Here is a 14,678-nt window from a genome sequence, read left to right as displayed (position 1 = left end):
AGTTTATTCTCGATATGCTATTCAGCCTAGGAAAGATCCCTTGTACTGAACGGATTAATCAAAGCTACCTTCAGCACCTCCTGTTTGAAAGCTCTTTCCTAAGCCGAACTAAACTGACTGAAGTTCGCAAAAGTAAAATGAATGATACGTCACCAGATTCAACGGCCTATGACCTCCAGCATGAAGCTGCCATGGCCCTACATAGACACATCATATTGATGTTAATAAAAGAAGGGGAAGATAATAATAACATGAAACATCACCACAGTCATTAAGTTATGGGACTGAACAACAGTTTTGCTGAACAATGAATAAATACTGGGTTTTAGTGCTGTATTACAATGACTATCCACCAAATGAATGTGAATTTACAGAAATCTATCCAGCGCTTTTATTTACATTACTTATTATTCATTATGAAGTTAATTTGTGGTTAGAAATGTGTGTGTGTGTGTGTGTGTGTGTGTGTGTGTGTGTGTGTGTGTGTGTGTGTGTGTGTGTGTGTGTGTGTGTGTGTGTGTGTGTGTGTCACTTAAAATATCTTCTTGTCTACACATATCATAGACCTTAAGTAAGGATCTAACACTATTACTAATTCCAAATGCACCTAGAAACTCAAAGCCTACCTGAGTCCTGAGTGGGCCAGCTCCTGCACGGTCTCTATGCGTCGCGGAAAGACAGGCACGGTGAGGAAGGCGACCAGGTTGGTGGTGTAGGCGGTGGTGGCGATGACACAGGCCAGCCACCACCACCCCACCCACACCCGACCCCACGACCAACCTAGCCTCTGATGCACTGACTGACGCACCTCACCACCAACCACCTGCACAAGAAAAGAAAGTATAGTACCTGAAAATTAAGTCATTGTTTTATATCTGGGATGAGTAAAAAATAAATAAATACAATTGTTTCCCTACATTTGGTGCTATAAATTTTGGAACTGGCAAAATCAACGTAACAGGTGGCAATGGAAATTTGACAGTATTTTTTCTGTGACTACCATGCACATTATTATTATTATTATTATTATTAAGTTTATTATTATTATTATTATTATTATTATTATTATTATTATTATTATTATCATCATCATTATTATTGTTGTTGTTGTTGATGTTATTGTTGTGTCCCCCCCCCTGTGGCGGGGGGGACACAACCTGGCCGCACTATGGGGTGGTACTACTACTCTGCGGCCAGGTTGTGTTAGGAAGAATACTGCCACCGTATTCCCTGCGTGTCGTAAAAGGCGACTAAAAGGGGCGGGGTGAGGGGACTAGGGACCCCCTCCTCTGTTTTGTAGTTCCTAAAAAGAGACAGGCCAGAGAAAGGGATGGGGGATGGAGTTATCCTCGTACCCTGAAGATTGGGTCTATGAATGTGCGTGGATGTAGTACGATTGAGGCTAAAAGGGAGGAGATTGGGAGAATGTTTGTGAGAAGAAAGTTGGATGTGTTAGCTTTGAGTGAAACGAAGATGAAAGGGAAGGGGGAATCTATGTTTGGAAGTGTGAATGGAAGATTGTCAGGTGTTGACAGAGGAAGGGCAAGAGAAGGTGTGGCCTTGTTAGTGAGTCCGGAAGTTCAGCAATGTGTGATTGAATGGAAGGAGGTGTCATCGAGACTGATGTGGGTGAAAGCGAAATTTGAACGTGAGTTGTGGGTGTTTGTGAGTGCATATGGGCCTGGTAGTGAAAGGGATGAACAAGAGAGGGAGTCTTTCTGGAATGATGTTGATGAGTGTCTGCAGAGTTTTGAAGCGAATGTGAATGTGGTAATGATGGGAGATCTGAATGCTAGAGTGGGAAATGTAGCAGTTGAAGGTGTAGTTGGTATGCATGGTGTGCCTGGAAGAAATTAAAATGGGGAACGAATGATAGCGATGTGTGTTGAGCGAGAGATGGTGATTGGGAATACGCTGTTTGAGAAGAAAGATATTTATAAGTATACATGGGTGAGACAGGAGGGTGGAAGGGTTGTTGATAGAGCCTTGATGGACTATGTGGTTGTGTCTAGGAATGTAATAGGAAGATTGTTGGATGTGAGAGTTCTGAGAGGGGAGGGTGGAGGTATGTCTGACCACTACCTGGTGGAGGGAAAGTTAAGAGTAGGTAAGAGATGGATGAGAGCTAGGAGGGTTAGGTGTGGCAGGGAGGTTTTGAAAGTGAGTGAGTTGGATAAAAGAGAGAAAAAGATAGAGTATCAGGAGAAATTGAAAGATGAGTGGAACGCAGTGAAAGATCGGGAAAATGGCAGCGTGGAGGAGGAATGGCAGTTGTTTAAGAGTGCTGTGGTGGGGCATGCAGAAGAGGTGTGTGGTGTGAGACGTGTGGGTGGTGGTGTAAGAAAAGGAAGTGAATGGTGGTGCGAGGAAGTAAGTATGGCTGTGGCTGAGAAGAGACGTGCATATGAAGTGTGGCTGCAGAGGAAGGATGAGATGTCATATGAAAGGTATAAGGAGAAGAGGAATAGAGCGAGAAGGGCTGTGCGTGATGCTAAAGTGGCAGCAGATGAGAGGTGGGGTAGGCGGCTGACAGAGAATTTTCAGCAGAATAAGAAAATGTTTTGGAAGGAGGTGAAAAGGGTGCGAAAGGGAGAGTCTGGGAAGGAAGAACGAGTAAAATCAGAGGATGGAAGGATGTTAATTGAGATGGATGCAGTAAGGAAGAGATGGGCAGAGTATTTTGAAAGATTGTTAAATGTAGAGGAGGAAAGGGTGGCTGAGATTGTGGCGGATGGAAGGGTGCAAGGAATAAATGTGTTGGGAGAGTTGAATGATTCTTTGATCACGAAGGAGGAAGTGGAGAAGGCAGTAAAGGAGATGAAAACAGGGAAAGCTGCAGGTATGGATGGGTGTGCTGTGGAATGCCTGAAGGGTGGTGGAGTGACTATTGTTGACTGGTTAGTAAGAATGTTAAATGTGTGCTTTGAGAAAGGTATGGTGCCAATTGACTGGGCAAGTGCTTGTGTGGTCCCGTTGTATAAAGGCAAGGGTGATAAGTATGAATGTACTAGCTTTAGGGGTATAAGTCTGTTGAGTGTTGTAGGTAAGGTGTATGGTAGAGTGTTAATTATGAGAGTTAGAGAGGGTACAGAGGGAGTGATTAGTGATGAGCAGTGTGGCTTTAGGAGAGGGAGGGGATGCGTTGATCAGGTGTTTGCTGTGAGACAAGTGTGTGAAAAGTATTTAGCGAAAGGCAAGGATGTGTTTTGGGCATTTATGGATTTAGAGAAAGCGTATGATAGAATTGATAGGGAGGCTTTGTGGACTGTTTTAAGATTGTATGGACTTGATGGTAGGTTACTAAAAGGGGTGAAAAGTTTTTATGTAAATAGTAGAGCGTGTGTAAGAGTGGGAAATGCTGTGAGTGATTGGTTTCCCGTGAGAGTGGGGCTGCGACAGGGATGTGTGATGTCGCCTTGGTTGTTTAATATTTACATGGATGGTGTTGTAAGGGAGGTGAATGCAAGAGTTTTAGGTGGTCTGAGTCTGGTAAATGTTGATGGAGGAGAGTGGAATCTGAAGCAGCTGCTGTTTGCAGATGATACTGCACTGGTGACTGATTCAGAGGAGAGATTGAAACAGTTGGTAGAGGAGTTTGGAAGGGTGTGTGAAAGGAGGAAATTGAAAGTAAATGAGAATAAGAGTAAAGTGATGAAGTGTACGAGGTTGATAGATGGTAGGGGGATGAATATAGTTTTGAATGGTGAGTTGCTTGAGGAGGTAGATTGTTTTAAATATCTAGGGTCACATGTTGCTGTGGATGGAAGAATAGATGCAGAAGTGAAGTTTAGAATAAATGAAGTAGGAAAGGTGCTGGGAGGAATGAAAAAAGTGTTTAAATGTCGTTCGCTTAGAATGGATGTAAAGAGAAGGCTGTATGAGGGTGTTGTGGTACCGACTGCATTATATGGGGCTGAAACATGGAATATGGGTGTAGCAGAGAGGAAAAGTTTGAATGTAATGGAGATGAGATGTCTGAGGAGTATGTGTGGAGTGACGCGTATGGATCGGGTGCGAAATGATGAAGTGCGAAGAAGAACTGGAGTTGTTCGGGAGATGGCTGGCAGAGTTGAGCAGAGGGTGTTGCAATGGTTTGGGCATATGGAGAGAATGGATAATGAGCGATTGGTGAAAAAGATAACTAGATCTGATGTGAGAGGTGTAAGGCTGAGAGGAAGACCACGAATAGGATGGATAGACAGTGTGAAGAGAGCGCTGGATGCGAGAGGGATGTCTGTTGAGCAAGGAAGAGTGGCTGTGCGTGACAGAAATAAATGGAGAGAAATTGTGAATGAATAAGTGATGACGCAGCCCTGAGGGGATATTCTCCCGCATTTGGTCTGATCAGCTAGTCAGGTCAGGTGCGGGTAAGGGGATGGGTCTGTTATGATGTGGCAGGGGTAAACCAGTTCTGCTGTCGGGCCCTGCTGCGGATGTCACTGATTGCATTGCCCAGTTGACCCTTGTGCGGTGTGGTGCGGTGAGGATCTGTCCGTTCTCCCCTTTGGGGCTAAGATGCGAATGAATGTGTTTGAATGGATGAGTAAATGGAGAGTGAGTCATCCTGTCTCGGCTACCTCCCTTTCCTTGGGGGAAGCAGCCTAGGTATATAGATAGATAGATTATTATTTTCTTACAGTATGCTCCTACCCACCGTCCATATTAATGGGAAATACGGCAATAATGCTGATAATTATAATGATGGCCACAAGGCTAAATAAACTGACCAGAAGGAAGACCTGCCCTGGGTCCCGTGTGTGCGGGATGAAGGTGAGGAAGTGTCAGGAGGGCAGTCACAAAGGCAGTTGAAGCCAGGATACCCAGCCACACCTCCGCCTTGAAAGGGCAGAGCAGTTCCCGCCACTGTGGTACTGGCGGCGGTATGGACAGCAGGAACACGTGATCTTCTACGTGATAAGGGTACGACACGTCAAAGTCGGTATATATCTGCTCCGCCAGCTGGAAGATGTTGATGACCAGGTCCTTGTCGTTGTAGATGAGGTCCCCGAGCATGCCCGTCCAGGTGCCGTTTTCCTTGGAGTCCCAGTTGTGGTCCACTGGCTCCTGCTGCACGGTGTAGCTAAAGTTGAGAAAGGTGGCCAGTGAATCCAGTAGGTTCAGGCTGCAACCCTGACATGAACCTTGCTCAGACTCCGGGTACAGAAAGGGGAAATCATCGCACCAGGATCCCAGGTGCAGCACCGTTCCACCCAGACTGGGGAACCTCTCAGGGAAAAGTGCCTCCTTACTGGGGAATGTATCGGGCTGCCACGACCCCAAGGGGAGCTTCACATCCAGGCCTCGCTGCGTCGGGGTGAAGGGCTGAGTGCTGAATACTCTGAACCTCTGTGGGAAGGGCCCGGGCTCACGTTCCACCAATGCCACGTGCTGACTCCGCTGTACTCCCTCCTCCCGCAGCAGCTTCACCGAGTCCACGCTGGAGTTGAGGCTGAGTAAATGGAGGTAGTCAGGGTTCCAACGCTGATCCATGGCTTCCAGGAATGTGTGAGGGTATGAAGCAAAGATCACAACGGCCACATAATGCTCGCCCCGCAGAAACTGTACCGGGGCGTTGATGAAAAAGTTTATTAGCTTTTCGGTATTTACCACAACTACAGGTGAATTTGTCCAGTCCCGTCAAGCCAAAGTAGCGTCCAGGTCGAGGGTGAGGTGGGAGAGGGTGTCAAGGGCCAGGAGGAGGGGGTGGGAGGCCAAGGCAGAATCCAGCAGGCCCTCCAACACAGCATCTGGGTGGTACGCTGAACACAACACGCCGTTCACCACCAGCACCCTTGGGAAAACACGGGTTCACGGTAAACATGAATTCCTAGACTGTAGATGCAGCTTTTGGTTCTAACTCTACTTCTCTCTAATTTACGGAATGGATGATATATAAAATTTCGATATTCATAAACACTCCATTCCTTACATTCCAATATTCTGGGGAAGACAAGAGTTCATGGTAAAGGTTAACCCTCAGACGGTTACTACAATTCATGATTCAAACCCTGTTCCCCTACAACAACCTAACACAAACTCCGACGTAAACTCCCCACAGACATCTTCCTGGCTCTTGCTTGAACGGTTTTAGCATCAGTACCATCATCATGCCAACACATCGGAACATTCCAAGTATCACCACCGCCCTCACTGACACGTCTCACCAATATGTCTACTATACTTAAAATAACAAAAGCAACAACCAGTAGCCTGAAAGAAAAAGTAACTCGAACCAAATGTTTTCGTAGATGTCTCTCATTAATGTGAATAAAAAATGCTAGGGGTGGTGTGAATGAAAAAGAAAAAAGACTAAAACCTACAAGTAATGAGGATGAAGTTTATTATAATTCTTTCACCTTAATTTTGCCCAGATTTTCGTCTTTACGCAGCTTGTTTCTCATACCTTAATGGCAAGCAATTCTGTGACCATATCCTTCCCACATCACATCATCGTGACTAGTATCATATTTTAATGTTAATCTATTGTTACAACTCAGCGTTCACTGTGGGGAGACGGCAATTCTAGACCAAGTAAAAATGAAAAACGTATATGACAGACTATAACTCCAAGAGAAGGAGAGCTGTGATAAGGATGTGGGGCAGTAACTTATCATTCAAGATACAGAGACAGCAATTTTAGGCCAGCTTAAGATAAACAGCGTATATCTGAAAGCATTACCCCAGGAGAAGGAGGGCTGTGGTGAGGGTGTGGGGCAGGGCAGGGCTGGGGTGGGTCATGCTGGGGGCTGTGACAGGGGCAGTGGATGTCTTCTTTACGGGATGGATTCACAACTGCTTCAGGGGCCACGCATTTCTCGCCTTAATATTCGTCACAGAGGCGGACACGGGGGATTGTTATTTTATCAGGCGTCTCTCTCTCTCTCTCTCTCTCTCTCATCACGGTCAAATTTACCTGTGACATTTGGCGGACCGTCGGTGGGTTGTCTTCCAAACCAATCAAAATCTACATCATTTTTTTACAAAGGTCAGATTTCGGCCAGGTCATTATTACGTCTATGCCCTTGACTAAAAAGAAAAAAACAATAAAACAGAAAAAAGAAAAACAAAAAAAGGAAGAAAACGAGAGGAAAAAAGTCAATTCTCAGTCCTTTTTTTTTTTGGGGGGGGGGAGGGGACAAGAAAAGGAGAGCAAAAAATCTGCCCGTATTATTCATCTTAATCCCTTCAGTTCAATGACGTTATTTTTTTATATTATTCTAGCTACCCCCAGACGGTTTCATTCAGCCCCCAGGAGAGGCTTTATGGCCTGGAGGGGGTTTAGGGATGGCCTTCATTAACCCTCCCGTTACCTGAGATCCCACCTGGGCCGAATAAAACCGTCTGGTGGTGAAGTGGTTAGAAAAACAAGTCAGCGGCGTGAGGGTATTATGGACAGGCTGATAACCACAAGTGAATATGCGAAGTGTAAATATTATCTTACGCGAGGCAGCCCAGTTCACTAATGTAGCTTAGACTGTAGAAAGTGACCGATATTTTTTTTGGGGGGGGTCAACATTTTTCCAGGGTTTTTCTGTGGCTCAAATACATTTATCTGTCAAAAAGAAAAAAATCAGACTCCTTTTCAGAGGCCTAACACTTTTTTCTTCTTACCCAAAATAACATAATCAAGCTATGTCCTTTTCTGGGGCATAAATACATCAGCATAAATATTAGTGAACATCTGGTACCAGCGTAAAATCGAGGAAAATCTGGTGCCAGCATAGAATTAGTGAGAATCTGGCACCAGCATAAAACTGAGGAAAATTTTGAAGGGCTTCCTTTTGAAGAGGTGCAAATACCCTTCCCTCCAGCATACCAGGAACTACACCAAGGAAGCAGACGAGACTAACTAAAGCCATGGGAAAGGAAGATGCGATAACTTTTGCAAAATAATGGTACTCCTAAGCTGAAAAAATCTAAAAACTCCTCCATTGATGATCAGAATAAATATATAAAGTTCTCAAGCTGATATGAAGCCGAATCAAATCCTCTGATGAAAGAACAAAGACCACACACACACACACACACACACACTAATATTTTCCACGCCACTTAGGATTAACGCCTATTGACTACATGGAGGTTAGTAAGGCAGACAACGCTTTTTTGCTAAGGCTCAATCTGTCCCTAGAATATGACACGCAACAATCGAACTTACATCCAGGTCCCTAACTGTGAGGGGCGCTGATAAAGAGACTGCGATCCACCTGCTACTATAATACTACTACAACTACAACTACTACAATAGTTAATAATAATAATAATAATAATAAATAATAATAATAATAGTAATCATCATCATCATACTCGACTATTACTACTACTACTACTATCAACCCTATAGTACTGCTACTACTACTACTTTGTCAAGTCTCACACCGGCCCAAGAATGGAACCCGAGATCTTCCAGCTGCCAGTTGGACATGCTAACCACTACACCACCGCCTCGTCTCCGAAACCCAGGAAGTGTAAAGGAATAATTGAGGGGGATTGAACATTTGTAATTCTGCGATAATAACGTGGGGTGACTGGTGATTGAGTATGCAAATCCTCTGTTAGGTAGGCAGTGAGTACGGTAATTGGCTGAGTAATAATTGTGTGTGTGTGTGTGTGTGTGTGTGTGTGTGTGTGTGTGTGTGTGAGAGAGAGAGAGAGAGAGAGAGAGAGAGAGAGTTTCCTTAAATGGACGGGTTAGATACGTTTAAAATCGACAAGAAACAGAAAGAACCAAATTAATAGTGTCATGGTACTGAAGAGGTTGAGGCTAGTTTAGGAGCCAGGGTATGTATATTACCTTACCAATAGCTAAGTCACCTGTCCTGCCCTGCCCTGCCCTGCTCTGTCCTGCCCTGCCCTGCCGTCCCCTACCCTGGCCTACCATACCCTTGCCTAACGTACCCTACATTGCTCTGCCCTGTCTTGCCACCAGTCCTGTCCTGTCCTGCCTTGTCCTTCGCTTCCCGACCCTGTCCTAGAACAATCTCTGTCCGGTTTTTCCAACTCCTTACGACCTCCAATATTTCGCAGAGAATAAATATTTGTGTCATGTGTGGTACAAAGTTTCTTCTCTAAATTATTATTGATAAAAATAGCACACACACACACACACACACACACACACACACACACACACACACACACACACACACACACACTGCGCGCATAAGAAGTTACTGGAGAATATTTCCACACGTTTCGTCCACTATCAAACTGTACAGAAGGAAAGAGTAAAGATACATCATTGATCCAGGTCAAAGGCATCTCTAAATAAAATATATATTTATTTTGGTGCAAATGCGTCTGATTATACCCCGAAGTTTTTTTTTTTTTTTTTTTTTCAGATTTTTGCAGACGAGAGGTTGAAGGGAGTGAGGAGAGAAAGACTGAGACATCAAGCATAATACTTAGCAACATGTCACAGGCAAGTCCGTACCAGTAGTAGTAGAAGCAGCAGCAGCAGCAGCAGCAGCAGCAGCAGTAGTAGTAGTAGTAGTAGTCGTTGTTGTTGTTGTTGTAATAGTAGTAGTGACCCCCAGGCTCATCCGAAAATGAACTCTGTGGACTGGAGGCCAAAACCGCCATTCTTCCACATTCACCGTCTTACTACAGGAGAAGGGTAACTTTAACTTAAGCCTACCGTCCAGTGGGTTTATTTTTCAGATGAGCCTGTGGTGGCCATTGTGAAGCTACCGAAGTGTCTGAGTGCTACTGAGGAAATAATGTAATAGGAACAGACCACGACATACAATACCTGGAGTTCCTCGTAGATGCCCACAGTTTTCTTTTACATATGACCCAAGAAGTTTTCTCTCGCAATTTAAGGATAAGCAGCAAGAAACTTCAATGAGACGAGCAAGACTGGGCGAGGCCTTGGTTCATTATAGAGGTGTGTGAGCTGTGGGAAGGGCAGCGAGATGGTAGGGGGCAGGGCAACATGGAGGCGATTTGTTTTTGGCCTCCCCTTATGGGGATGAGGCTTCTGGCTACAGATAGATAGATCAACAGATTTCGGTGCAGAATAAAAAATCAACCTTGTACTTCTCCTATATACAGGAAACTAAGAAAGGATGCATGCAAGGTACTACTCTAGTGCAGCTCAGTATAAGAAATGTATTCCATAAACCTAAGCTGCGGCTGCACGTAAACTGCTCACATATTTCAACCGGGACCAAGTTAAATCATACAAACTGGCATCAATCAGCATTTGCATGTGTCCTCTCTCTCTCTCTCTCTCTCTCTCTCTCTCCACACACACACACACACACACACACACACACACACACACACACACACACACACACACACTTATTTAACACTTGTTGTTACAAGTGAGCGAGCGAAACGATGTTTATACGTTCAGCTGCAAAATGAGCGGCCCGACATGACACAGCCCGACCGCGATGGTTTTCAGAGGCTAATAACTTTTCTACTATGTCAGATAGAGAAAAGATTCTCTCAGCAGGTAGTAGATACAGTGAAGAAATTTGTTTTTTAGCTACAAATTTACTCATGAGACCAAAGAAATCCCTTGGAATTCAAACTTTCCAAGGGAATGTACCGAGGGCTTCAGTTGACATGCTCCACTATGAAATCGAATTTAAAAAGATTTCCAGTTGTTACACTATGTTTTCTTGCATGAATTCTAACAACTAAATATCGGATATTACGCTCATAATTTTACATGATTGCTTTTTCTATGTGTAGAGGGTGAAATCAGCAAGGATAATCACCCCATTTTTGGATTTTATCACTCGGGACATAAGACAAGCGTTTACCGACTCAGTTCGTTGACACGGCAGGTCGGCGTAAGCAGAGAAATGAACACTGCGCGTGTGATAAATGCTATGGCGCCTCGTTTTATGCACATCTAGAGAGAAAACGTGAGAGACAGAAAAGGTAAGTAAATATTTTAGCTCGCTTATTCCTCTGTTATTGTTCACCTACCTCACCAGAAATAATGAAAGTTTACACCAAGATGAAATTATGACAGGCGTATGTACAAAAGCTCGTTCGCTCTCTCGTCACGCGCTCACAAAGGCACTTTACTGGTACCTACTGTACAGCAGTTCATAAAAGTAACAGAAAGTTGCTATACAATCGACAGTAAGGAAATACAGAGTTTGTGATCCCCTTACCCGCATCTGCGGAAATTCCTACACATCACAAGTATTGTCTGCACTTGAGAGAGAGAGAGAGAGAGAGAGAGAGAGAGAGAGAGAGAGAGAGAATTACCAAATTACGGCAGAGAAAAAGGCGTAATAATGATGTAGGTGGGGTAAACACGAGATGGATTTAGCGCTGGGTGCCAACTCGGGCGATGACGTCACGGTGTGGGGCAGGAAGAAGACTCCTTCCCCCATCCATCACCCTAGGCTAGCGATTCTGATTCCACGGGGGGAGGATTATTTATCAAGAATCTTAACCCCTTCACAACTACGACGTATCCTTTACTTCATGCTTGATACTAAAAGCGGATTTTATTTAGCTTGGGAAATCTCTCTCGTATTAAACAGGTATCTAATCTCTCTAATTTGAAAAAGTCTCCTGAATTGAATGAAATCGTTATATGGTGGCAATAATAAAAAAAAAACGGTTAAATAAATTCCAAAACACTTTATTATACTCATACTTTCTTTTTCACTTCAGCCTCCTCATGGACTGGAAAATTTAACATTCCATTCGCACCTGACGACTGTATTCATTTGCGAGTGTAGGCGACTGAGGATGTCAATATGGCTATCTTTAACCCCTCTCATGATCCTTACAACTCTTGCATTACGTTCCAGCAAACGCCACAAGACCCGATCCAACTGAGGGTGTGTCATAGGAGTCTTAGAGAGTAGAGAGTCTTTGTAAATGTTTGTCCAGGGAGTGGTGAAAAAGACGAGGGAATATGGTGATTAGCAGAGACCAAGGCGGAGAATGATGTGACTGACTCAAACATACAGACAGGCACACACTCGGTTAATGTTATGTTGTGGGTGGGGAAGAAGCTGACGATGACCTGATTAGATGAATTATATGATTTTCTCTTCACACACACACACACACACACACACACACACACACACACACACACACACACACACACACACACACAGGTCACGTCATGCTGTGGGTTAGGGAAGAAGTTGATAATGTCCTAATGAGACAGCATAAGGGAATTACATGACTGCCTCATCACACCGACTCCTACGACTCACCCTCACCTACATAAAACCGTCTGGTGTTAGCTGGAATACAAAGCCAGAGTTGTATCGACCATGAGAGGGGTTAACGGGTCCAGTATTAACACTCCCAGGCTTCTATGACACTCTCAGTTGAATAAAACCGCCTGGCGTTAGATGCATACACAGCATTAAAAAAAAATCGTCTACAGATAAATATATAAAATTCGTCTGGGCTGGTAAGTATCCATCCCGGTCCCTAATTTGTACTACTGGGTGAACAGGGACAAGGGGGGATATTAAAATGAGTCCACCAGTCTGACCGGCACCAGAATCGGCCTCGGGTTCTTCCGGTTGCGAGTTGGAAGTGCTAACCAATACAGCATCAGGTCTCCCAGGGACGAATTCATCCACGTATATGTTTCATCCATCAACAGTGACAGTCAGATAATTACTTTTCTTCTCAGACAGACAGTTAATCATCTGTTGCTGGACACACACACACACACACACACACACACACACACACACACACACACACACACACACAGAATGGGAGTAACAAGCCACTTCCATCACATCCAGCAATATATATCTATCTCACTATTTGGCATTCTCTCACGCCTCTACCAAAACTTTAGCAAGGCGTTTTTATTGGTAGATAGGAACACCTGTAAGTTGGTTCAGTTCCTCTTGTTCTAGTTCTTCTTCTTCTTCTTCTTCAGATATGTTCAAGCTTTTTTTTATAATGTAGTTAGTAGTTTTAATTTCAATCAGCATATCTTTTCTGAACAGCTAAATATCTTTCTTTTTCCTCTCTCTCTCTCTCTCTCTCTCTCTCTCTCTCTCTCACACACACACACACACACACACACACACACACACACCACATAAGCACCCCGTTTCCCATTTTCATCCAACCCCTTCACTACGAGGGGGGTCTCTCCAAATCTGAATAAAATCGTCTGGTGGCAGCAAGCATACAAAAAATACAATAATACCACCCTATAGATGAAATAAAGTTAGTAAATAAATAACAAATAGACAATATAAATGGGTTGGGATATCTAGAATCAGGCTCAGATATATATTGGGACATGAATCAAGGGAGAATGTAGTGCTAATGAACGTCCCACCCCCTACTTGTGCTGTATGAGCTACGAGACTGCTTGTATACCATAAGCGGTAGGCGGTAAGGATTCGACATTCCCTCAGCCAATACAGGGGAGAAGGAGGAGGAGGAGGAGGAGGAGGAGGAGAAGCAGGAGAAGGAGTGGGGGTGAATTTCTACTCTCTCCATTTTATTCTCTTCAGTACGAAAACATATTTTTCCTATTTCATTTTGTACCACTATCATCGGCTTTATTCAGCTCACCAGAACCGTCTCGTTGTGAAGGGATCAACGCCACGTAGGGAACACGTGGATAGTCGATTTTCCCCCATGCCCACAGGTACAGGGAGGCATAGTTATTGCGCGTGTATTCCAACCTGACAAAGATCCCTAACTTTTTCACCCAAGTCGATGGCCAGGTGTAGTCAGACTGGAGTGTGGATTCGTCTAGTATCCAAGGAGACTCATCCCTACTTTCATAACTAAGGTTCACCGAATTTTAAGTTACTACGAGTTGGTATTTATAGTCTAGGATTGACCAAGTTCCGTCACGTGAGCACAGCGACTGTATTAAGAGCCGCGTGTCAAACCGTGTGTCAGATTGTGTGCCAAAGACGGACAACACACCGCTACGATCTGCATAGTCTCCCTCGCCACAGCTGTGTGTTTGCATTCCGAACGCAGAGAAACAGCCGATCTTCCATTGCTCCTCGCCTGTGCTGCTTGTTGTTGATTTTGTGTTGCATGTACGCTACAGACACATTGCTTAAAGGACTAGAAAGTTGTGAATATGATTGGTGTGTGTGTGTGTGTGTGTGTGTGTGTGTGTGTGTGTGTGTGTGTGTGTGTGTGTGTGTGTGTGTGTGTGTGTGTGTGTGTGTGTGTGTGTGTGTGTGTGTGTGTGTGTGTGTATGTGTGTGTGTGTGTGTGTGTGTGAGAGAGAGAGAGAGAGAATATTAACCTTTGTACTTGACCCTTCAATAAGTACCACGGTAATAAAAATGACACTTCTCTTGATTATCCTTTCTTATGAACACTTTATTCTTTTCGTTTATTTTTGCCAACAATAGACGATCTGATTAAAGTTAAGAAATGCTTCCTTACTATAAAAAAAAAAAAAAAAAAATCAACAGGTATCTAAATAAAACTGCAAAGCCAAATGGAGGTAAATTAATGCAATGCTGCTGACACCGTGTTGATCAAAAGCATGAAAGTGAAGGCAGAAATATCCCTCGTGTTTGTGCTAAGGAATGGCGTAGACGGGATAAGGAGTTTCGTGGTGGTCTTGATGTTAACACCGCCCAGGAAGGTGTTAGGCCAAGGTGAGGTGATAGGTGAAACGAGGTGAAGGTGTCTGAAGAGGGTGTAAAGGAGAGGCAGGGGTGTGAGGTGAAGTGAAG

The sequence above is a fragment of the Coenobita brevimanus genome, chromosome 94 (genome assembly GCF_032717465.1).
Source record: "Coenobita brevimanus isolate Jiangsu-jjx chromosome 94, ASM3271746v2, whole genome shotgun sequence".
Lineage (NCBI taxonomy): Eukaryota > Metazoa > Arthropoda > Malacostraca > Decapoda > Coenobitidae > Coenobita > Coenobita brevimanus.
Note: the sequence above shows the minus strand (reverse complement) of the source record.